Raw genomic sequence first — 22,612 nt, 5'->3', positions numbered from 1 at the left:
TCCCAATGCTGAGGATGGGTGGCTGGGCTAAATAGGATTAGGAGAGGCTATGAGGCCCTGCAGAACTGCAGTGGCAAAGCCTGCTCTGGACTTAGAGTAGAGAGTGCAAGTGGTAGTGCTTTGTAAAGGTGTGCACTGAACTCCAAGTTGCAGCCTCTAAGATATCTTTGGTTGGTACTCCTCTGAGGAAGGCTGCTGAAGTGGCTGCTGCTCTGATGGAATGAGGCCTAATGCCCTTAGGCACTGATTTGCCATGTTGAAAATAGCAGAAACGGATGCAATTGCCTATCCATTTAGAAATAGTCAGTTTTGAGATAGCCTTTCCTTGTGATCCTATCCTGCAGCATATGACACTAAAAGTTGCTCAGTCTTTCTGAAAGCTTTAGTTCTGTCCAAGTAGAAGCATAACTGCCTGTGTATGTCCAAAGAATGCAGAATATTCTCACCCTTGTTCTGTGGATTTGGGTAAAAGGTAGGCAAGTGAATGGTTTGGTTGTGGGCCACACTGGACACCACCTTAGGCATAAATGTAGGGTTTGTCCTCAGAGAAACCCTGTCTGAATGAAAAATGATGAAAGGTTCCACAGCCATGAGTGCTTGTAACTCCGAGACTCGCCTTGCAGAGGTTATTGCTAGGAGCAGAGCTGTTTTCCAGGATAAGAATTTTATATCTGCTGTTGATGCTGGCTCGAAAGGAGGCAGTGTGAGTTTTTCCAAAACATAATTGAGGTCCCAGGCCAGAATTGGTGCTCTTCTTGGAGGCCTAATGTTTATGGCCTCTCTGAGGTACGGCCTTATTAAAGGATGAGAAAAGATAGGTGGTTCCGTATTGTAATGGGATGAAATGGCAGAGGCATGAATCTTAATTGATGAGAAAGAAAGGCCTTTGTTCAGCATCTCAGTTAGGTATTGTAAAATCTGAGGTATATTTGGTACAGACGTGTCAATGCCTTGTTCCTGATTCCAAGCACAGAATCTCTTCCATTTTTCTGCATAAGATTTTCTGGTACTGGGCCTCCTGGCCTCCAAGATAACATCCACAACAGCTTTTGAAAGAGGAGTGTTCTGAATGGCTACATTATCCGCCATGCTGCCAGATTTAAGGTTCTGAGTTGGCTGTGCAGGATCTGATTGTTTTGTTGGGTCAGCAAGTGAGAAGTTTGAGGCAATATCCATGCTGGACCTTGAGACAAGCTCTTTAGGATTGGGTACCAGTGCTGGCGTGGCCAGTCTGGTGCAATGAGTATCATTTTTGGCTTCTCTTGTCTGACCTTTAGGAGTACTCTGGGAAGGAGAGACAGTGGGGGAAAAGCATATGCTGTTAGATTTTTCCAGCTGAATGATAGGGCGTCCACTTTCCATGCTTGCTTGTGATAAATCCTTGTGCAAAATCTCTGCAATTGACAGTTGTGAGGGGAGGCAAATAGATCTATGTCTGGGCATCCCCATTTCCTTATTATCATGCTGAAGACTTGTGGATCCAGTTTCCATTCGTGGGGATCCATGAGGTTTCTGCTTAGTCCGTCTGCCACAGTATTTGTTTTTCCTGGCAGGAATTGTGCTTGCAGGTGAACTTGAAAAACCAATGCTGTGTCACATAAGGTCATTGCTTGTCTGCAGAGGGGGTAGGAATGTGTACCTCCCTGCTTGTTTATGTACCACATGACCGTAGTGTTGTCTGTCTTTATCAGTAACTGTCCTGGATGAAGCAGGTCCTTGATAGCTGTCAGGGCATTTTGAACAGCTAGCATCTCATTTTGATTGATGTGAAGATGCATTTGGTTTGCAGGCCATGTGGACTGAATACATTTTCCTGCCATATGGGCTCCCCAGGCATAATCTGATGCATCCATTGTCAGTGTCTGTCTGGCTGTGGGCAAACTGAATGGCAGACCCTTGTTGTGGTGACAGGCTTCTGCCCACCATCGAAACTCCTGTTGTAGGCAGGGAATGAGTGCAATTACTGTCTCCAGGCTGTGGCAATGCTGAGTCCAAACACTTTTCAATACCATTGTAGTTTCCTCATATGCAGTCTGGCATATGGAATTAGTAGAATGCATGATGCCATGAAAGCCAAGGCCTGCAGGATTTTCCTTGCAGATAAGTGGGGTTTTGTTGCCAATTTCTTGAAGTAAGTAGTCAGTTGGTTTTGCTTGTCTGGCGTGAGATAAGCCATCTGGGCAGTTTTATTTAAGCTTGCACCCAGGAATATTATCTCTTGAGAGGGCACTAGTTTTGATTTCTTTTTGTTTACTGTGTACCCTAGGCCAATTAGTAATCTTTTTACAAACACCAGATGCTTTAGAAGACTGTTTTTGTTCTCTGCTTGAATTAGGCAGTCATCCAAGTAGGGATATATTTGAATTCCTTTTTGTCTGCAAAATGCAATTAGTGGTGCCAGGCATTTTGTGAAGTCCCTGGGCACAGTAGATAAGCCAAAGGGCAGTGCAGAGAATTGGTAATGCATTGAGCCAGCTATGAATCTGAGGTATCTTCTGCAAGATTGCCTGATTGAGACATGCAGGTATGCCTCTTTTAGGTCCAAAGTTACGAGCCAAACCCTCTTGCCCAGCATGGGCAGTAGCTGCTGTAGAGTCAACATCTTGAATTTTGGAACTTCCAGAAATGTATTTAGTATAGACAGGTCCAGTACTGGTCTCCAGGTTTTGTCCTTCCTGGGTACTAGGAAACGTCTGGAGTAAAATCCTTGCCCCTGCTCTTGTTGTGGTACTTGCTTTATGGCCCTCATGTCCATGAGGGCTGTAATTTGCTTTTGTGCCTCTGCCCATTGATTGTGTGGCAGGTATGGCATGCCCTTTGACCTTGGCAGAGTGTGAAAATGGAACCTGTAGCCTTGGGACACTATGTTCAGGACCCATTTGTCTTGGGTAAGCATTTGCCAATTTGATGAAAAAAGTGCTAGTTTTCCCCCTAAGGGGGCTGTCAAAAGAAAACTGCTTGGAACTGGTAGAGGAAAGTCATTGGGACTGTTTCCTGTAAGGTTGTGATTTGTCTTCTCCACTTTTGGAGGTAGGAGCACCCCATTGTTTAGGCCTGTATGAGCCTTGGGGCTGAGATCTGCCTCTGGGACGCCTGTATCTGCCTCTTTGTGGTCTGTCTGACACTGGAAAGGACCAATTTTTAGAAGGCCAGTTCCTTCTAAACCTGGGTGGCTGTACCTGTAAGAAATCCTTGACTGTCTGAATGGATTTTGCTTTATCCTCCATTTTTTTCAACACCTCTTCTGCTTTAGTACCAAACAAAGTATCATGCTGTAATGGTGCATCTAATAATTTTGCTTTAACATGATCAGGCAGATTCTGTTCCTTTAACCAAGCATGCCTTCTAATAACAGAACCTGTAACAGCGGCCCTGCAAGAGGCCTCCAGTGAATCATAACCACATTGCAAAGTATGCTTTCCCACGTGTTCAGTTGCATGCAATAAATCCTGCAATTCCTTGTTCTCTGAACATTCAGTATTTGTCAACATTTTCTGTTTAAGCAGTGACATTAAATATTGCTGATATTTAAGCATATAAAACTGACAATTTAAAGCCCTTACAGCCAGGGTAGCAGAAGTGTAGACTTTTTCCCCCATCTGTCTAGAGCCCTAGAATCCCTATCAGAGGGGACAGGGTTTTTTGCAGTGGAAGCTTTAACCCCCCTGGGACCCTGAGATATAGTTTCTGGGTCAGCAGCGGGGTTTTTATATAGGAATTTATGAGAATCTGGGACCCTGTAGTATCTGTCTGGCTTAGCAGGTGCAGGGGGTAAAGAGTCAGGGGACAGGCCGGACTCTGAAAATACATCTACAATGTCTACAACAGGTGGAATAGCAAGGGGTCTGTGCTGAGGAAGAAGCAGAAAGTCCCTGAGCCTTTTCTTAGATTCAGAATAATCTTGGCTCTCCCAGTGGAAATGCTCCCTCATAGTATGCAGGGTTTCCCCAAAAGAATAATCCTCAGGAGGAGAGGCTGAAGGAATGGATTCTTCAGCATCAGAATCCTCATAGGGAAGCATGGAGTAATCCTGTTCAGAAGAGGAATCACAGGAAATAGATACCTGATCAGAAGAATCATACTCTGTCTCTTGCCTAGGCCTCTTATCAGGAGGGGGATGGGAGCCCCTGATCAAAGTAATTAGGTCTTCGGCCATTTTGAGCATCTGTTTTTAGGCATGGAAGTCTGAGCAGGAGAATGCTGTACTTGTTTCTTTGTCTTTAGAGCTGCTTTAGTCTTTGTCTTTGAAGCTGAGGATGGCTTAATATATAGTTTTGTAGGTCTGAAGACACCCTCAGTAGCCGATGCCTGCTCAGCGGCTCCGGACCCATCTGAGGGAATGATTTCCGAGTGTCCAATAACTTGAGTATCCAGAGGCCCAGTCGGCTCCACGTGGGAGTTGGTAGCGGCCTGTGGCTCGGAGGTAGCGGGCGCCAGGGGCTGCAAAAGCGCCTCATTGAGAACCGGTGAACCGGCGACTGGCCTAGTAGAGGCTTCATCGGTTTTGGACCTTGGATGCCTATCCTTGTCCTTTTCCTTGCGTTTTTTGTAAACTCCGGTTGTCGGCTGGTCCGACGGCATTATATAATTAAATCTTCGGCCAAAGTAATGAAATGCAAAATCGAACCAACGCTTGATAGTGCGTTGGTTAAATCTAGCACAAAAGTGACAGCTAGCAACTTTGTGATCAGGGCCTAGGCAAGGAATACAGTAAGAGTGAAAATCCTTATGAGGTATTTGCTTCCCACAAGAAATACAAGTGTTAACTTTTTCTGACATCGGTCTGGAGCAAGAAAAAAGTTTCCCCAATGGGGTACTTAGCTTTAATGAAGACTTCGGTTCTGAAATTCGGATTGCGAACTGCTTTTGCTTCGGGCACCGCGTGGCAATAAAGACTGAAGAAAATGGTGTCGGCTGCATCATTTATACCCCTGGCGCTCTGACGTCAGGGAAGAGGCGACAGTAACCGACACCAGACCTAGACTTTGGAATTCTGGCCGACTGAGGGTAGCCTGCCAGCAGGATAACCCAAGAGTAATTACTGCAACAGTGAAACACGATGAACATCTGCAGTGGCAAACCTGCCCTGGATTTAGAGTAGAGTGGCAGATGATAGTGCTTTGTAAAGGTGTGCACTGAACTCCAAGTAGCTGCCTGTAAAATGTCCTTGGTTGGTACTCCCCTGAGGAAGGCTGCTGAAGTGGCTGCAGCTCTGGTGGAATGTGGCCTAATGCCTTTAGGCACTGGCTTGCCATGGCGTAAGCAACAGAAACAAATGCAATGGCCTATCCACTTTGAAATAGTTTGCTTTGAGATAGCTTTTCCTTGTGATCCTGCAGCATATGCCACTAGCAATTGCTCTGTCTTCCTGAAAACTTTGGTTCTGTCCAAGTAGAATCTAAGCTGTCTGTGTACGTCCAAAGAATGCAGAATTCTCTCCCCCTTGTTCTGTGGATTTGGATAAAAAGTTGGCAGATGAATGGTTTGGTTAAGAGCCACACTGGACACCACTTTAGGCATAAATGTTGGGTTTGTCTTCAAGGAGACTCTGTCTGGATAAAAAATGATAAAAGGTTCCACAGCCATGAGTGCCTGCAGCTCTGAAACTCGTTATTGCTAGGAGCAGAGCTGTTTTCCAAGATAAAAACTTTATATCAGCAGTAGCAGCTGGCTCAAAAGGAGGCAGGGTGAGTTTTTCCAAGACATAGTTGAGGTCCCATGCAGGCATTGGTGATCTCTTTGGCGGCCTTAAATTTTTGGCTCCTCTGAGGTACTGTTTTAATAAGGGATGAGAAAAGATTGGTGACTCTGCATTGTAATGAACCAAAATGGCAGAAGCATGAATTTTAATAGATGAGAAAGACAGGCCTTTGTCCAGCATCTCAGTTAAGTATTTTAAAATCTGAGGAATATTTGGCACAGCTGTATCTGTTCCTTGTGCCTGGTTCCAAGCACAGAATCTCTTCCATTTTCCAGCATCGGATTTTCTAGTACTAGGCCTTCTGGCTTCCAAGATGACATCCATCACAGCTTTACTGAGAGGTGTGTTTTGTATGACTACATTATCCGCCATGCTGCCAGGTTTAACGTCCTGAGTTGGCTGTGCAGGATCGGATTGTTTTGCTGGGACAGTAGATGAAGTACTTGAGGTAAGGTCCAAGCTGGGCATTGAGACAAGCTCCTTAGTACTGGGTACCAGTACTGGCGGGGCCAGTCTGAGGCAATCAGTATCATCTTTGGCTTCTCCTGTCTGACCTTTAGGAGTACCTTGGGGAGGAGAGGCAGAGGGGGAAAGGCATATACTGATAGATTTTTCCAGCTGAAAGATAGGGCATCCACTTTCCATGCTTGTCTGTGATAAATCCTTGTGCAGAATCTTTTTAGTTGGTAGTTGCGAGGGGAAGCAAACAGATCTATGTCCGGGCATCCCCATTTGCTTGTTAACATGCTGAACACTTGTGGATCCAGCTGCAACTCGTGGGGATCCATGAGGTTTCTGATTAGTTTGTCTGCCAGAGTATTTTTCCTTCCTGGCAGGAATTGTGCCTGCAGATGTACTTGGTAAGTCAATGCTGTGTCCCACAAAATCATAGCTAGTCTGCAAAGGGCGTAAGAATGTGTGCCCCCCTGCTTGTTTATATACCACATGACCGTGGTGTTATCTGTCTTTATCAGTAGTTGTCCTGGATGAAGTAGATCCTTGAAGGCTGTCAGGGCATTTTGAACAGCTAGCATCTCTTTTTGATTGATGTGTAGATGCATTTAGTTTGAGGTCCATGTGCCCTGAATGCATCTTCCTGCCATGTGGGCCCCCCAGGCATAATCTGATGCATCTGTTGTTAGTGTCTGCCTGGCTGGGGGTAATGTGACTGGTTGTCCCTTGTTTTGGTGACAAGCCTTTGCCCACCATTGAAACTCCTGTTGCAGGCAGGGAATGATAGTAAATAGAAGTTATGTCCTTACCATAACGTTCCATGTGGAGTGTTCATCTCGCCTTTGTTCTTACACATGGGTTCGGAGCCGATCCTCGGCTCCGTGTCGGCCGCTTGCAAGCTCTGCATCGAGAAGAAGGTCGAGACAACCTAATACCCACAATCCCCCTCTGCCTTTACCTCAGATCTAGTTTGCAAGCAAACCAGTAGTCAGAGAGAGCACACTCATGCCAATATCACATATGCACAGAAACTAAGAGTGTATATATATATATACCTATATACACATATATATACATGTCAACTATATACACAACAACTGCAATGCAGAAGCAGAATGCCCCAGACCAGGCACCAAACTGAACGTTCTTCCTAAGGGCGGGAGGGTGGGAATGTAAGAACAAAGGCGAGATGAACACTCCACATGGAACGTTATGGTAAGGACATAACTTCTATATGTGATAGTGTTCAATCTCGCCGTTTGTTCTTACACATGGGTAGCGTCCCTAGCTCCTTGTTCCTGAGGAACTCACGGAAGGACGTTCTTGAGCACAGTGGAACCAAAGGTTGCCCTGTCCCTAGAAACCTTGTCTACCTTATAATGAGAAATGAATGTATGTGGTTTAGATCAAGTAGCAGCCGCACAAATAGCGTCTAGTGGTAGGCGAGCTGCATGAGCCAGGGATGTAGACACTGACCTTGTGGAATGTCCTTTGGGTTTGCGCAAAAGAGTTTGATCTGAAGAATCATAGACATAGATGATACAATCAGTTAACCACTTAGAAAGAGTTCTTTTGGTAACCGCTACTCCTTTCCTGTTATCAGCAAAGGCTACAAAAAGTTGATCAAATTTTCTGTGATCTTTTGTTCTATCCAAGTAAAACCTTAGTTGTCTGTGGACATCTAATTTGTGCAACATATACTCCATTTTATTGGAGTGATTCTTGAAGAAAGTGGGTAATTCAATGGACTGATTAATATTGTTAATAGAACAAACTTTAGGAAGGAAGGATGAATTAGTGCGAAGAGAAACTCTGTCAGAGTGAAAGATCAAATAAGGTTGCTTAATGGAGAGAGCTTGAAGTTCAGATACTCGCCTAGTGGATGTAATGGCTACCAAAAAGAGAGTCTTCCACGACAAAAATTTCAATGGGCAAGAGGAGGCTGGTTCAAAGGGGGGCAGCATTAACTTAGATAATAATAAGTTTAGACTCCAAGGTGACGTAGGAGATCTAATTGGTGGTCTAATATGAAAAGCCCCTTTTAAAAAGGCTTTACAAAGTCTGTGGGCCATAACAGGAGCCCCACATTCTTCCACATGGAAATTAGAAATGGCAGCCAATTGAACTCTTAATGTGGCAGGAGAAGCACCCTGATGGAACAAGTCTGTTAAAAACTCTAATATTTTATTCAAAGGAGCTATAACAGGGTTCACTTGCTGTGTATTCGCCCAGAATACAAAGCGCTTCCATTTACTAGTATATATTTTAGAAGTGGAAGCTTTATGAGAAGCCACTAATATATTCTGAACTGCATGCGAAAGAAGATCAGACCTGGCTAAGTTGGGAATTGGAGCAGCCAAGCTGCTAGATGGAGGGACAAGAGCGAGGGGTGGGGAGCCCCTGACGAGTGAGTCAATAGATCTGGCTCTGGGTCCAGGATCCAGGGTCCCCGAATGCAGTGTGTCATGAGGAAGGGGAACCAAATTTGACGAGACCAGAATGGGGCAATGAGGATTATTGTCCTGTGTAGGTTTTTGGCTTTCTGGAGAAACTTTGAGATCAGGGGGAAGGGAGGAAATGCGTACAGGAGTCCCGGGGGCCAATCGTGAATCAGTGCGTCCCTGGGGACTTCCCCTGGAAGGGGTAATAGGGCAAAGTAGCTCCTGCATTTGGCGTTCATTGGAGACGCAAACAGATCGCAGGAAGGCTGGCCCCGCGTGCGAAAAATCTTTTTCGCAACTGACTGTTTTAGGGACCACTCGTGCGGTAACAGTATTGCTCTGCTCAGCCTGTCGGCTATGACGTTGGATGACCCCGGGATGTGCGTTGCTATCAGAAAGCGACCCGTGGACTCCGCCCATTGCCAGATTCTCATGGCCTCTCTGCATAGCTGATAGGACTTGGTTCCCCCTTGCTTGTTTATGTACCAGACTACCGACATGTTGTCCGTCTGAACTGCAATAGTTCCCAGAGGAAGAAGGGGAGCAAAGTGTTGCAACGCTAGAAACACTGCCCTCAACTCTAGAACATTGATGTGCATATTGTACTCTAAATTGGTCCATTCGCCTTGGACTGTCTGTCCCTGAAAGATGCCCCCCCACCCTATCAGGGAAGCGTCCGTGGTCACCGTAGCTGTAGGCGTGGGTAGCACAAATGGTCTCCCCTTGGAAAAGTTGCAAGTCTGAAGCCACCAGTTTAGGTGTGTTTTGCAAGTGTTCGTTATAAGAATCTCGTGTGTTAGAGGTAGTTGTTGGAACGACCATTGTGCAAACAGTAGCCATTGTAGGACTCTCATGTGCAGTCTTCCCAAGGGTATTGCAATAAGAGAAGCTGACATGAGTCCCAAAACCTTCAGTACCAGTTTTGCTGGGGATTTCCTGGACAAGAGAAGAAGACGTATGTGAGTCTGAAGTGAAAGTATCCTTTCTGGAGGAAGTCTTAGAATTAACTGATGTGTATCTAATTCCGCTCCTATGAATAAGATACGCTGTGATGGCTGTAGTAAGGATTTTCCGAAGTTTACGGAAATTCCTAGGTGAGTACACAGTTGAAGAGTGTAATCTCTGGCCTGTACTAGTTGACGCTGGGTGGTGGCCGAAAGGAGCCAGTCGTCTAGATATGGAAACACCTGGAATCCTAGGCCTCAAGTGAGACGCTACCACTGCCATGCATTTGGTGAAGACCCTGGGGCTGAGGTCAGACCAAAGGGCAGGGCTCAAACTGAAAGTGACTGGCACCCAGCCGAAGCGCAAATGATCTCTGGATGCCCTGGCCATTTTGATGTGGTAGTATGCATCCTTCAGATCTATTGAGCACATCCAGTCGTCCTTCTGTAAGAATGGAAGGATCGATTGAAGCGTGACCATTCGAACTTTTCTTTCTTGACGAAGGTATTGAGGTCGCTTAGGTCCAGAATGGGCCTCCAGTCCCCTGTTTTCTTTGGAACTAAAAAGAACCTTGAGTAAGTCCCGAATCCTCTCTGGTCCGCTGGGACTGGTTGGATGACTTTTTCTAGCAGCTTTGAAATTTCTATAGCTGCTGGCTCTCGCAGATGGGGCGGTACATCTGGGAGTCTTTTCTTTGGAATGGGATAGGATAGAAATGGTATATTGTAACCTCTGGTAACCACGCTTTTACCCACTTGTCTGTAGTTATGTTTTGCCAGGCCTGAGGGTATAAAGCTAAGCGACCCGACTGCCTCCAGAGCAGGACAGTCGGGCCTCCTCTCAGGAGTGCTGGAAAGGTTTACCAGGAGTGTATCCCTGTCACCTTGATTCTGCGGACCCCTCTGCCGCCAGGGCGGTGTCTTCCACCTCTGCCCCCTCCTCTGCCTCTAGAAGGGGCATCACCCTGTGTGCCTGGGAAAGATCCTTGGGGTTTTCGAAACCACATTTTTCCACCACGTTGCCCTTTGGGGTATGGTCTGGTTGGGGTGGAAAAACGGACTCCGACAGCAGACAGAGTCTTTCCCTCCTGCTCACACCGGGTAAGGGTCTCCTTTACTTTGGGGCCAAAAAGAGTGGCACCGTCAAATGGGGCGTTAGTAAAGGAAGACTTGAAGGCTTCCGCAAATGAACATAAGCGCATCCAGGATTGTCTGCGAAGAGCAATCGCTGAAGCTGCTGCCCTACTCGAACCTTCGGCTGTGTAAAAGATCAGCCTCATGGACGAGTTCACAATGGATGTAAGGGTATTAAGTTGCGCTGTCACTTTCTCTGAGACAGCAGCATCTGTAGTACCCTGGAGGGTATCTCCCAACTCTTTGACTAGATCCCTCTGTAGTCGTGTAAAGTGGGTCAAATAGTTCAGGGATCGCATGGAAAAAGCCGCTGAACTAAAAATGCGCTTCCCATACCTGTCCATAGTCCTAGAATCTTTATTAGGGGGATGGACAGATGAGGAAGATTCCGACATCTCCTTTTTCGTGGCCGCTGCCACCACCATAGCGTCCACTGGAACTCCTCTTGTCAAGTAAGTCTTATCCTGGGGTGCAGTGATATACTTATTGGGTTTCCTAGGGACTGGTTCCACTGTGTCAGGAGCCTCCCACGCCCTTCGAGCAATAAGTTCCATTAATTCATCGAAGGGCGGAGTGACCCAGGAGGAGGAAGGGCGAGCACCGAATGCCTTCAGCAAGACTGACTCATCCTCAGAAGGGGGAAGGGACTGCCAGTCACCTCTCTGTTTCAGGATCTCCAATATGTCAGAAAAAGAGACATCTTCTAAAGGTGACTTAGGGGACCCTTCTGACTCATCCAAGTCAGTATCGGATGTCAAAGATTCTTGTGGAGAATCTAAGTGTCTCCTCTTACACAATCTTTTCCTAGGGACTTCTTCGTGGGGAGCATCCGAAGAAGCCTCCGAGGAAGAGGGGGCACCCTCCAGGGGTGGCTGAGACACCGGTGCTCGACGCTTGGATGTGGCCGTGGGTGCAGAGGAGGATAACGGCCCTTTATGGGGAGGAGAGGTTGCTTCTACTGATGTGTTTGTCTGGGCAGACAACACCTTCCTCATGAGATCGAAAGCCCCCGGGTCCCGAGTCGAAGAATCTCCCGGTTCCGAAGAAATGGGAAGAATCCCCGAGACAGGCACCGAAGGCATCGACCCCGAGGACGGAGCCGAATCGATCCGCGCCGAGGCCCCGAGGGGAAGAGTCGGAACCGAAACGTCGGTTCGACTCTCGGCCCCGGAACCAAGGACAGATCGTCGGCTCCGAGACTCGGTACGGGTCCGACGGAGTCGAGGTGAGAGGAACAGACCGAGAAAAGGACAGTTCTGGACCCGAGGGCTCCACAATCAGAAGATCAACCTCTTCCGGCTCCAAAGACTGGACAGGTCTCGGAGGAGGAATGGATGGAGACAATGGGAGGCCTTCAAGTTTCGACACCAACTGGGTGGAAACCGAAATAAGTTTGGATAGGGCCGAATGCTCCAATAACTTCTGCACCACACGATCCACATCGACATCGGAGAGCTTAGAAGAAGAACGGGTCGAAGGAACCAAGACGGAGCCGACCTCAATAGAGTCGAGGAGGGAGCTCCATCACCGGTTCCAAGACTCGAGGCTCAGGAACTGACACCAGTTGAACACTCGGCCCCAAGTCTGTGGAACCGGTGATCTAACTTTACTCGAAGAGCTCGGAGCCGATGACTTGGGCTCCGACGTCTTCGATTCCTTCGAGGATTTGGATGCCTGGTCTGAAGCATCCAGAGCCTCCTGAAAGGAAGGTTTTAATAACCCCCTGTCCATGAGTTTCCTGCGCCTATCTGTCATGACCCTCCCACTAAAAGAGTGACAAATTGAACAGTCCTCTTGTAAGTGGAGAGGGCCAAGGCAGTAGACACAGGAACTATGGTTGTCAGTAACTGACATTTTTTGGCCACACTGGCAACGTTTAAAGCCTGATTTAATTTTCTCAGACATCTTACAGGTAAGAGAAAAAGTCAAGTCCAGTAGAGAGACAAATCCAGTAGAAAAATGTCGAATCCGATATATAAGTCAGTCCGGTTGTCAAATTTAAGTAAGGGGTGGAAGGCCCCGAAAAACTCTAACCAGTTTAATTAAACTTAACGGCACCGAGAATTTCTACCTTACCACACACATACACTATGTCTACCAAAAAATACTTTTAGAATAATTTTTTTCTTAAATATAACAAAAATAAAGTTATATCTTATCTGAAGTTGCTCGAGCTAGATCCCAGTGATGCGAACGCAGCAGCGGCAAACTAGATCTGAGGTAAAGGCAGAGGGGGATTGTGGGTATTAGGTTGTCTCGAGCTTCTTCTCGATGCAGAGCTTGCAAGCGGCCGACACGGAGCCGAGGATCGGCTCCGAACCCATGTGTAAGAACAAACGGCGAGATTGAACACTATCACATTCATAGTTTCCAGGCTGTGGCAATGTTTATTCCAAACACTTTTTAGTTACCATTGAAGTTTCCTCCTATGCAGCCTTGCATATGATACTAGTAGGACGCAGGATGCCATGAAGCCCAAAGCCTGCAGAATTTTTCTTGCAGATAACTGGGCCTTTGTTGCTAACATTTTGAAAGATGTTGTCAGTTGCCTTTGTTTGTCTGGCATGAGATAAGCCATCTGGGCAGTTGTATTTAAGCTTGCACCCAGGAATATTACCTCTTGAGAGGGTACTAGTTTTGATTTCTTTTCGTTGACTGTGTACCCTAGGCATGTTAGAAGTCTTTTCACAAACGCCAGATGCTGTAGTAGAATGTCCTTGTTCTCTGCTTGAATTAGACAGTCGTCCATGTAAGGATATATTTGCATTCCTCTTTGTCTGCAAAATGCAATTACTGGTGCCAGGCACTTTGTAAAGACCCTGGGCGCAGTAGATAAGCCAAAGGCCAGTGCAGAGAATTGGTAATGCATTAAGCCAGCCTTAAATCTGAGGTATCTTCTGCATATTTTTCTGATTGGGACATGCAGGCATGCCTCTTTTAGGTCTAAAGTCACAAGCCAAGCGTTCTTGTCCAGCATGGGCAGAAGCTGCTGCAAGGTCAAAATTTTGAATATTGGTATATCCAGGAATGTGTTCAGAATAGATATGTCCAGTATTGACCTCCAGGACTTGTACTTTCTGGGTACCAAGAACAGTCGAGTAAAATCCTTGTCCCCGCTCTTGCTCTGGCACTTGCTGAATGGCCCCCATGTCCATGAGGGATGAGACTTGTTTTTGTGCCTCTGCCCATTGATTTTTTGGCAGATATGGCCAGCCGTTTGCCTTTGGCAGGGTATGGAAATGGAATTTGTAGCCTTGTGACACAATATTTAGAACCCATTTGTCCTGGGTTATAACGTGCCAATTTTGAGAAAAAAGTGCTAATTTTCCCCCTAAGGGTGCTGCCAGGAAATAAGTGTTTGGTGCAGGCAGGGGGAAGTCATTGGGACTGTTTCCTGTAAGGTTGTGATTTGCCTTCTCCACTTTTGGAGGTAGAAGCACCCCATTGCTTTGACCTGTATGAACCTTGTGCCTGGGATCTGCCTCTAGGGCATCTGTATCTGCCCCTTTGAGGTCTGTCTGACACAGGAAAGGACCAATTCTTTGTAGGCCAGTGTCTGCTAAACCGAGGCGGCTGTACTTGTACAGTTTGCATAGATTTAGCTTTGCCCTCCATTTTCTTTAACACCTCTTCTGCCTTAACACCAAACAAAGTATCATGCTGTAAAGGTGCATCTAATAATTTAACTTTGACATGATCAGTCAGATTTTGTTCCTTTAACCAAGCATGCCTCCTTATTACAGAACCCGTTACTGCGGCTCTGCAGGAGGCCTCCAGAGAATCAAACCCACATTGCAAAGTATGTTTCCCAACTTGTTCAGCTGCATGCAGTAAATCCTGCATTTCCTTGTTTTCTGCACATTCAGAATTTACCCTATTTTAACCTACCCGATAAAACAAAGATTCCAAGGGAGAGGACGTTCACAAAGCAGAGGACCAAGGAAGCGGAAAATATCCGAAGAGAAGTATGGAGTAACAAGAAGACAGAGAATGTGACTGACTTATTTGTTAACTTATCTCATTATGTTATGGATTCATCTGATGCTAGTCTAATTAACAAAGGTCTCAACTTCATTCCAGCCCAATGTAGCAGTTTAACTGATGTATTATGTGATTTACGTGTTTTTTGTAGGAGTGTAGCTTTGAAAATGTTTTTTAAAAATAATTCAGCTGAACAAGGCAGGGATTCACGATGTACTGATCCTACGGCTTTGAAGTGCAAGAGTAATTTTTCACCCCCCTTATGTTCAAATCTCGAATGTTTTTTAAAAGCCTGTGAGAGAGATTTTTACTCTTTGTTCTCCACTCATAAGAAAAGGATAGCCTACGTAAATTTAACTACTAATGAGATGGCTTCACTTAAGAAATTTAAACAACTTTCAGATATAACCTTCAGACCTGCCGACAAGGGAGGTGGGACTATCATTATGAATAAAGTTGATTATATCTCTTTAATGTTTAATATGTTGTCTGATAGTGATACTTACAAAATCATTTCTCAAAAAGATATAAATTCTATAGTGTTAAATGTGCATGCCACCTTACATGATTTGCTTATGTGCAGGCAGATATCTCCAGAATTTTACAGCTACTTATTTATAGAATTTCCAACTGTTCCTATGATAAAAGGCTTACCAAAGACTCATAAACAGGTCGAACCTTTACCCCTTAGGCCTATTGTTTCAGGTGGCAACTGGGTTACTGCAACAATTTCAACCGCCCTTGAAAGGTTTCTTAGACCAATAGTAGATGTGGTTCCATCTATTTTGAAAGATACCTATCATTTGTTGAATGACCTGAATGATTTGACTCTTGACACTAAGAACAAAGAATACATTCTTATAACTCTTGATGTAAAAAAACTCTTTACTTCCATTCCCAATGATTTGGGTCTGGAAGCTATAAGAGAGTTGTTGGTCAGGGATACTGGTTTTTCGACTGATATGATAATTTTGATTTGCCAATTATTAGACCTGGTACTTAATAACAACCTCTTTACGTTTGATGGTAAAACATATTTGCAGACTTGGGGTGTAGCCATGGGCACCCCATGCGCAAATACTTACGCAAACCTGGTAGTTTTAAATTGGGAAAAGGAATTTCTTTTCAGCAATACCGCATTTGAAAAAATTAAATTTTACAAGCGGTTTGTAGACGACGTCCTTTTAATTTGGCAAGGCATGCTGGAAGAATTTAAACGGTTCCTGCAGTTTTTAGAAACTACTACTACTTACCTAAAATTCACAATGGAAGCTTCCAAGGAATGTGTAAATTTTCTGGACGTCTCTCTGACCCTTAATGAACAAGGAAAGGTTATTTCCTCTATTTTTAGAAAACCAACCTGGACCAACACATTACTCCAATATAATAGCATGCACCTAAGACATATGTTCCCCGGTATTGTCAAGAGTCAATTCATTAGACTAACTAGACTATGTCAGGATAGAGAAACTCTAGAGCAAGAAATTAATAAAATGGAGTTGCTTTTTTTAAATAGAGGATATGATTCTAAACTAATTAACTCTATTAAAAATGAAGTTCTGTATTCTCCAGAGATAGGTTCACATTTACCTAAGAAACCCAATTTCTTTAGAACTAAGACGTCAGGAAAGTGTTTCAAGATTCCTTACATCACAAAATACACCAGTGATGTAAAAAGTTTAGAAAAGGTTATCTGCAGGAACTGGAACATTTTAATGACTGATACTTTAGTATCTAATTTAGTTGGCAGTCACCCCACTTTCTTATATAGAAATTGCCCTAACTTGAAGCAAATACTGTGTAAAGACTATGGTTCAGCTTCGAGAGTAGCCACTTTGAGTATAGGTACAGTTCCTTGTGGTAACTGCAACAGGTGTAATTACATCTGTTCTGAGTTAACTTTTACTCATCCTACCTTGAATTTTACTTTTTATTTTAATACATCAGCTACTTGTAATTCTAGAAACCTGATATATTTAGCTACATGTACAAAATGCACTGCTTTTTACATTGGACTTACAAAGAGAAGACTAGTTGACCGTATCTATAATCATCTATATGAAATTAGGAAAGAATTAGACACCAATGCCTTGGCCCAACACATAATAAACTATAGAGACCATACATTTTTATTCAGAGTGCTGGAATTAGTACCCCTGAATCCTAAAGGGGGAGATGACTCTAACAACTTGGCCCTGGCAGAATTAAGATGGATACTAAAATTTAATGCTCATAATTTTCCTGGTTTAAACACGTTTGTATCCATTAAGCCCATCTTGAATGCTAGGAAACGTTAATGTAAATATTATACGTATATATTTCTCATATATATAAAAAATCTCTAATTAGTTTTTAATTAGGTTTTGACTAATTAATAAATATTTTTCTTATAAGCTTTAATTAACTATAAGTTTAAAATATATATATATTTTTCTTTTAGGCTATACTAAGATATTTATAATTAAAATTATATCTGTTTAGCCTATTATCAGTAGTGACTTTCATTGTTCTGGTTTTAGATTCTCAGTTTGGTTATCTTATAGTATATTTTCTAACATTTCCTAAACTTTGTCTGGCTTAATTTAACTTAGTAAGTATAATTGATGTACATAGCAAGCAATTTGAAAACACTTTGTTTATATACCTCATAATTTATATATAACTTTTACAGTCGTAATATTTTTTACATACTTTTAACAAAGTTTAGATGTCATTTATAAAAGCTGATAGTTTTTTGTTAAGTCAAGTTGTATGGCTAACTTATACTTATAACTTTACTTAGTTGCTTAATATAAGCTGTCCCTGAGTAAATAAAAAATTAATTATTTAATTTAGTCATTTTTATATACCTGTAGTTTATGAACTTATGACATATTTCTTTTTACAAAATTTATACAAAAAATTTTTTAGTCAAAAATCCATCAATAGAGTACTTATCCAATTTTGCTATGTAGTCTACTATTCCAAAATATTTTTTCTTTTTGGTTCATCAGCGATGTTAAACCATAAAAAATCTTTTAAACACTTTAAATAACTTGTGTTTAGATAAATGTTAAGGGATAGTTACATATTGTTGTTTTAATTATTGTCTCGCTTCTATTCATTATGTGACAACTATCATAGAAGTTGGCTTGTTGCTTTGAAGTTGTGTGCGGCGGTTGCTAGTATGCAGCTTTTGTCTGCACTATTATTGTGCGTAATTGAAGCTAATTAACTTACAACTATGCATGGTTGCCTTTAGCAACCAACCTGACTTTAAACAACGTCATTGTTGGATTTATATTGATCACGAAATATTGCTTTCTTTTTCTAAAATGGGTTTCTTTAATGTGTACTTTATTGCAACTAAGTCGAAGCTATTGGCCTTTTAACACCCTTTACCTGTGTAGATATGTTTTTATTTTATTCAATGCAGAACTATTTTTCATAGTTGTTGAGCTATAACATCTTAGCCATTATAGCTGTGTTTTCCTGCTTTTAGTTTTTAAAACTAATATAGCATTTTACGTTCATTCTGAAACGTTTAAATCCCATAGAACTGCACTTGCTGACTTTTTTAGTGTTTGCACCATGAAATATAACTTATATGGATGAATCCATTTTATTGCATACTTGAATGCATATTCTGTGTAATTTTGAATGTGCTTTAGCGCATCTTTGTAGGATGTAACTGAATTTCTCATGATTCCACATGTATCACAGTTAGTTATTATGTTTCAGTGCAAGAACGCTATGTTGACTATTAGGCTGTTTGCTTTTTTCTTTAAATACTAATTGTCAATTAAGCCAATTTGTTTCAATTTGACTTTGGTTTATGGTATTTAAACTTTGTTTGTGGGGCTATTCATTGTCTGAGGAAGCGTGGTTGTATCCACGCGAAAGCGCTTACCGTTACCCACTGTTTCATGGATTAAAGAACTTTTTATTCTAATTTTACTACGTTTATTTGCTTGCTTCATGGTTCATTGATTGCAATTTCATTTATTGCCTTACTGCATCGTGGTAGAGTTCAGGTTACTGTTTTTGCTTCTGACATTCAGAATTTAATAACATTTTCTGTTTAAGCAATGCCATGACATGTTGCTGATATTTAAGCATATGAAACTGACAGTTTAAGGCCCTTATAGCCAAGGTAGCAGAAGTGTAAACCTTTTTTCCCCATCTATCCAGTGCCCTTGAATCTCTGTCAGAGGGGGTAGGGTTTTTTGCAGCAGAAGCCTTAACCCCTTTAGGACCCTGCGAAATAGTTTCTGGGTCTGCAGCAGGATTTTTGAAAATGAATTTATGAGAGTCAGGAACTCTGTAATATCTGTCAGGCTTAACAGGAGCAGGAGGTAAGGAGTCAGGGGTCAGACCAGACTCTGAAAACACATCAGCTACAATGTCTAACACAGATGAAATGGCTAGAGGCCTGTGTTGAGGTAGTAAAAGGAAGTCCCTAAGTCTCTTTGTAGATTCTGAAAAATCTTGGCTCTCCCAGTGGAAGTGCTCCCTCATGGTATGCAAGGTTTCCCCAAAAGAATAGTCCTCTGGAGGAGAAGGTGAAGGAATGGATTCTTCAGCATCAGAATCCTCATAGGGGGGAATAGAATATTCCTGGTCAGAAGAGGAATCAGAAGAAATAGAAACCTGATCTGAAGATGCATAGCCTGTCTCTTGCCTAGGCCTCTTATCAGGTGGGGGATGGGAACCCCTGATCAAGGTAATCAAGTCTTCGGCCATTTTGAGCATCTGTTTTTTGGGCATGGAGGCTTGTCCACGTGGCTCTTGAGTTTGTTTCTTTGTCTTTGAAGGTGCTTTAGTCTTTGCCTTTGAAGCTGAAGTCGGTTTAATGTATAGATGTTTAGGTCTGAATACACCCTCAGAAGCCGGTGCCTGCTCAGTGGTTCCAGACCCATCTGAAAGAATAGTGTCCGAAGCTCCAATGCCTTGAGTTTCCAGCGGCATAGCCAACTCCACATGGGAGTCGGTAGCGGCCTGCGACTCTAAAGTAGCGGGTGTCAGGGGCTGCGAAAGCGCCTCACTGAGAACCGGCGAACTGGCGACTGGCTTAGGAGAAGCTTCGTCATCGGTTTTGGGCCTCGGTTGTCTATCTTTTTCCTTTTCCTTGCATTTTTTGTGAACTCCGGTAGTCGGATCGATATCCAACGACATTTCTAGATAATTAAACCTGCGTCCAAAATAGTTTAATGCAAAATCATACCGACGCTTAATAGTGCGTTGGTTAAATCTAGCACAAAACCGACAACCTGAAACGTTATGGTGAGGGCCTAGGCAAGGAATACAGTAAGAATGAAAGTCCTTATGAGGCATTTGCTTTCCACAAGAAATACAATTATTAACTTTTTCTGACATCTGTCTGGAGCAAGAAAAAAGTTTCCCCAACGGGGTACTTAGCTTTAAAGAAGACTTCGGATCTGAAATTCGAACACGAAAATCTCAGGAGTCGGCCGACCGGCACTTGCGAACTGCTTTTGCTTCGGGCACCGCGCGGCAAGAAAGACTAAAGAAAATGGCGCGGCTGCTTCTTTTATACCCCTGACGACCTGATGTCAGGGAAGGGGCGACAGCAGCTGACGCAGGACCCAAGACTTTGGAATTCAGGCTGACTGAGGGCAACCTGCCAGCAGGATTACCCAAATGTAATGACTGCAACAGTGAAACACGAAGAACATCCATTCAGCTCTCACTAGAATCTCAACATATGGGACAAAGGTTAGCACCCTGACAGTGAAAGTAGAGGACTGGTAAACTCGCATCCTAAAATGATCCATCACTCAGGACTTTTTGTCAGGGGATTTAAAGGGTCTATATCAGCATTTCGAACATTTAATAAGTCGAATCACTAAATGTCGAACTGAAATGATTGACCTATTAAATATTCGAATGCTGATAAAACAAAAAAAAAAAAACAAAAAAGAAACTAAAGGGTGTAGGCAGAGGGGGCAAGCCCCCCTGCACCCCCCACAACTTAAATATGCCAACTCCAAGACCGCACTACACTGAAGTAAATGGAAATCTCCCCTTACGGAGATTTTCATTTGCCCGGTCGATGTTCTGCACTTTCTGCATTCTCAACGCAACAATACCGTATTCGATATTGTCAGCATTCGAAATGCTGATATAGACCCTTTTTAAAGGCTCCTGCCATGCAGTCACTCACCAGAATCTGAACTCAACAATTCCCAGGAAGGCTAGAGGATCTTGCCAGATCTCTTAAGAGTTGGGGCCACAGCAACATCAGGCTTTCTCCAATCTTCCCTGATGGCCACAGCAACCATTCTTTTGCCAAGGAGACCACCAAGAAGGGCAGTAGGAGTCACAGAGAAGTCTCTTGCAACAGCCTCTGTAGAGGATGAACGTGGTTCTGTGGGCAATCGCCCTCATTCAATTCTAAGACTTTCCCAAGCTTGGGGTCACATTGGAGTGAGTGTGAAATTACTTCATCTCCACTCTTTGCATCTGCTATGGTGGACTCCAGTGCGGAGTCAGCTTTTACAAATACACATAACCCTTCTTCCCCTCCAAGAAAGAGGAAGAAGCTTACTCAGAGTCAAACATTGGGTAATTATTTCCCAGTGTCTCTCAGATTTTGTGTCAAGAAAGCCAAAAGTATCAGGTGGGTGAGAGTCTTGTGTCAAGGCTAGCTTGAATGAAGGTACTAAGGACAACACATCATTGATGTGGAAATTGTGCCTGAATGCACATTTGGGGCCATGGATATTAACTTTGTCCAATATTAGTACCTACCAGCATCAATGTGGATGTTGATGAGCTCTGCACTAATTGGTTTTCTTGTTAGAAAAATCAAACACTAAATTATTGAGAATGACATCAAGAAAGGAGACAAAAGCAGCAGCACTCATATCCAAACTAGTATCAGAGGAGGCTCAAATAAAACCCACATCCTTTCTGTATCTTTACAGTAGCCCCATTACCTTATTGCAGTAATCCTGACTGGTTGTGAAAAGACCCAAAAAACCTTGCAGACATAGTGAACAATGGTCCCAAAGACTTGTACTTTGAAAATTTCACTTCTGATAAACGATGTTCTATCCTGTTTGGTAAGGTGCCCATGTCAACTGACAACCTAGAAATACCAGAAGATGAATCAGTATGAGCTCAGCAGAATCATCTAGTCTCTTTCCTTGGAGGAGCTGGGGAGGATTGGGCCCTGCTCTTATCTTCTCATTGTTTACTGCTTCTATTGCTAGACTCGTAAATCAACATAAAGAAATCCAAGGATCCCAAAAAAACTTTAGGCCCTAAAGAGTGAAATCTGTTAGAGGAAGTAGAGTTGGAAGCTACCTCTTAAGTGTCTACTACACTGAGAAGCCACTCAAATACAAACTTCCTCTTCCTGTCAACAGTTCTCTTGTTAAATGTTTTGCAAATCTGAAAATCAGTTTTGAGGTGTTCTAGCCCAAGACAGAAAATCTGTGATGTCTGCCTGACTTGGAGTGTGGGGAAGATTTCTGTGCTCACATCTGTCTCACCTTTTATAGCCCTTACCTTTAAATCTCATATTTAATGAAATAAAAAAAGAAGTTATGTAGTCACCATAACGTTCCATCTGAGTACTTATACTTCATTTTCTGCAACCTGTAGGTATTCGGATCCATATCGGATCCGAGCCGGCAACATTTTATCAAGCATCTGCTCCAATCTCCTCCCCTTACCCATAATCCCTCACCTCTTCTACCTTCCCTTAGATCAAGTTTGCCACTAACCAAACTATTAGCAACTCAATAACGTTAACCCAGAACAGGTCCGGGGGAAGGAGGGAGGGACGGTTGCAAAAATAAAGTATAACTACTCAGATGGAACGTTATGGTGAGTACATAACTTCTTTATCTGAAGTAGTTAACTTCATTTATCTGCAACCTGTGGGACAGAGTCCCCAGCTACCAAAACTCCTGGGAGGCCCTCATGGAAGGATATTCCTGAGCACCGCAGAG

The 22,612-nt window shown here is 43.4% G+C and overlaps 1 protein-coding gene across 1 annotated transcript in view; it reads right to left on the bottom strand.

The window, feature by feature from the left end:
• LOC122811285 (glutamine--fructose-6-phosphate aminotransferase [isomerizing] 1) overlaps window positions 1–22,612 on the bottom strand; it is a 1,619,377-nt gene that overhangs the window by 551,330 nt on the left and 1,045,435 nt on the right. The gene's annotated exons all lie outside the window — the stretch shown is intronic.

This window comes from Protopterus annectens, chromosome 9.part0 (genome assembly GCF_019279795.1).
Source record: "Protopterus annectens isolate FY-2018-M chromosome 9.part0, PAN1.0, whole genome shotgun sequence".
Taxonomy (NCBI): Eukaryota; Metazoa; Chordata; order Ceratodontiformes; family Protopteridae; genus Protopterus; species Protopterus annectens.
This window is presented reverse-complemented; position numbering and strand designations above follow the sequence as displayed.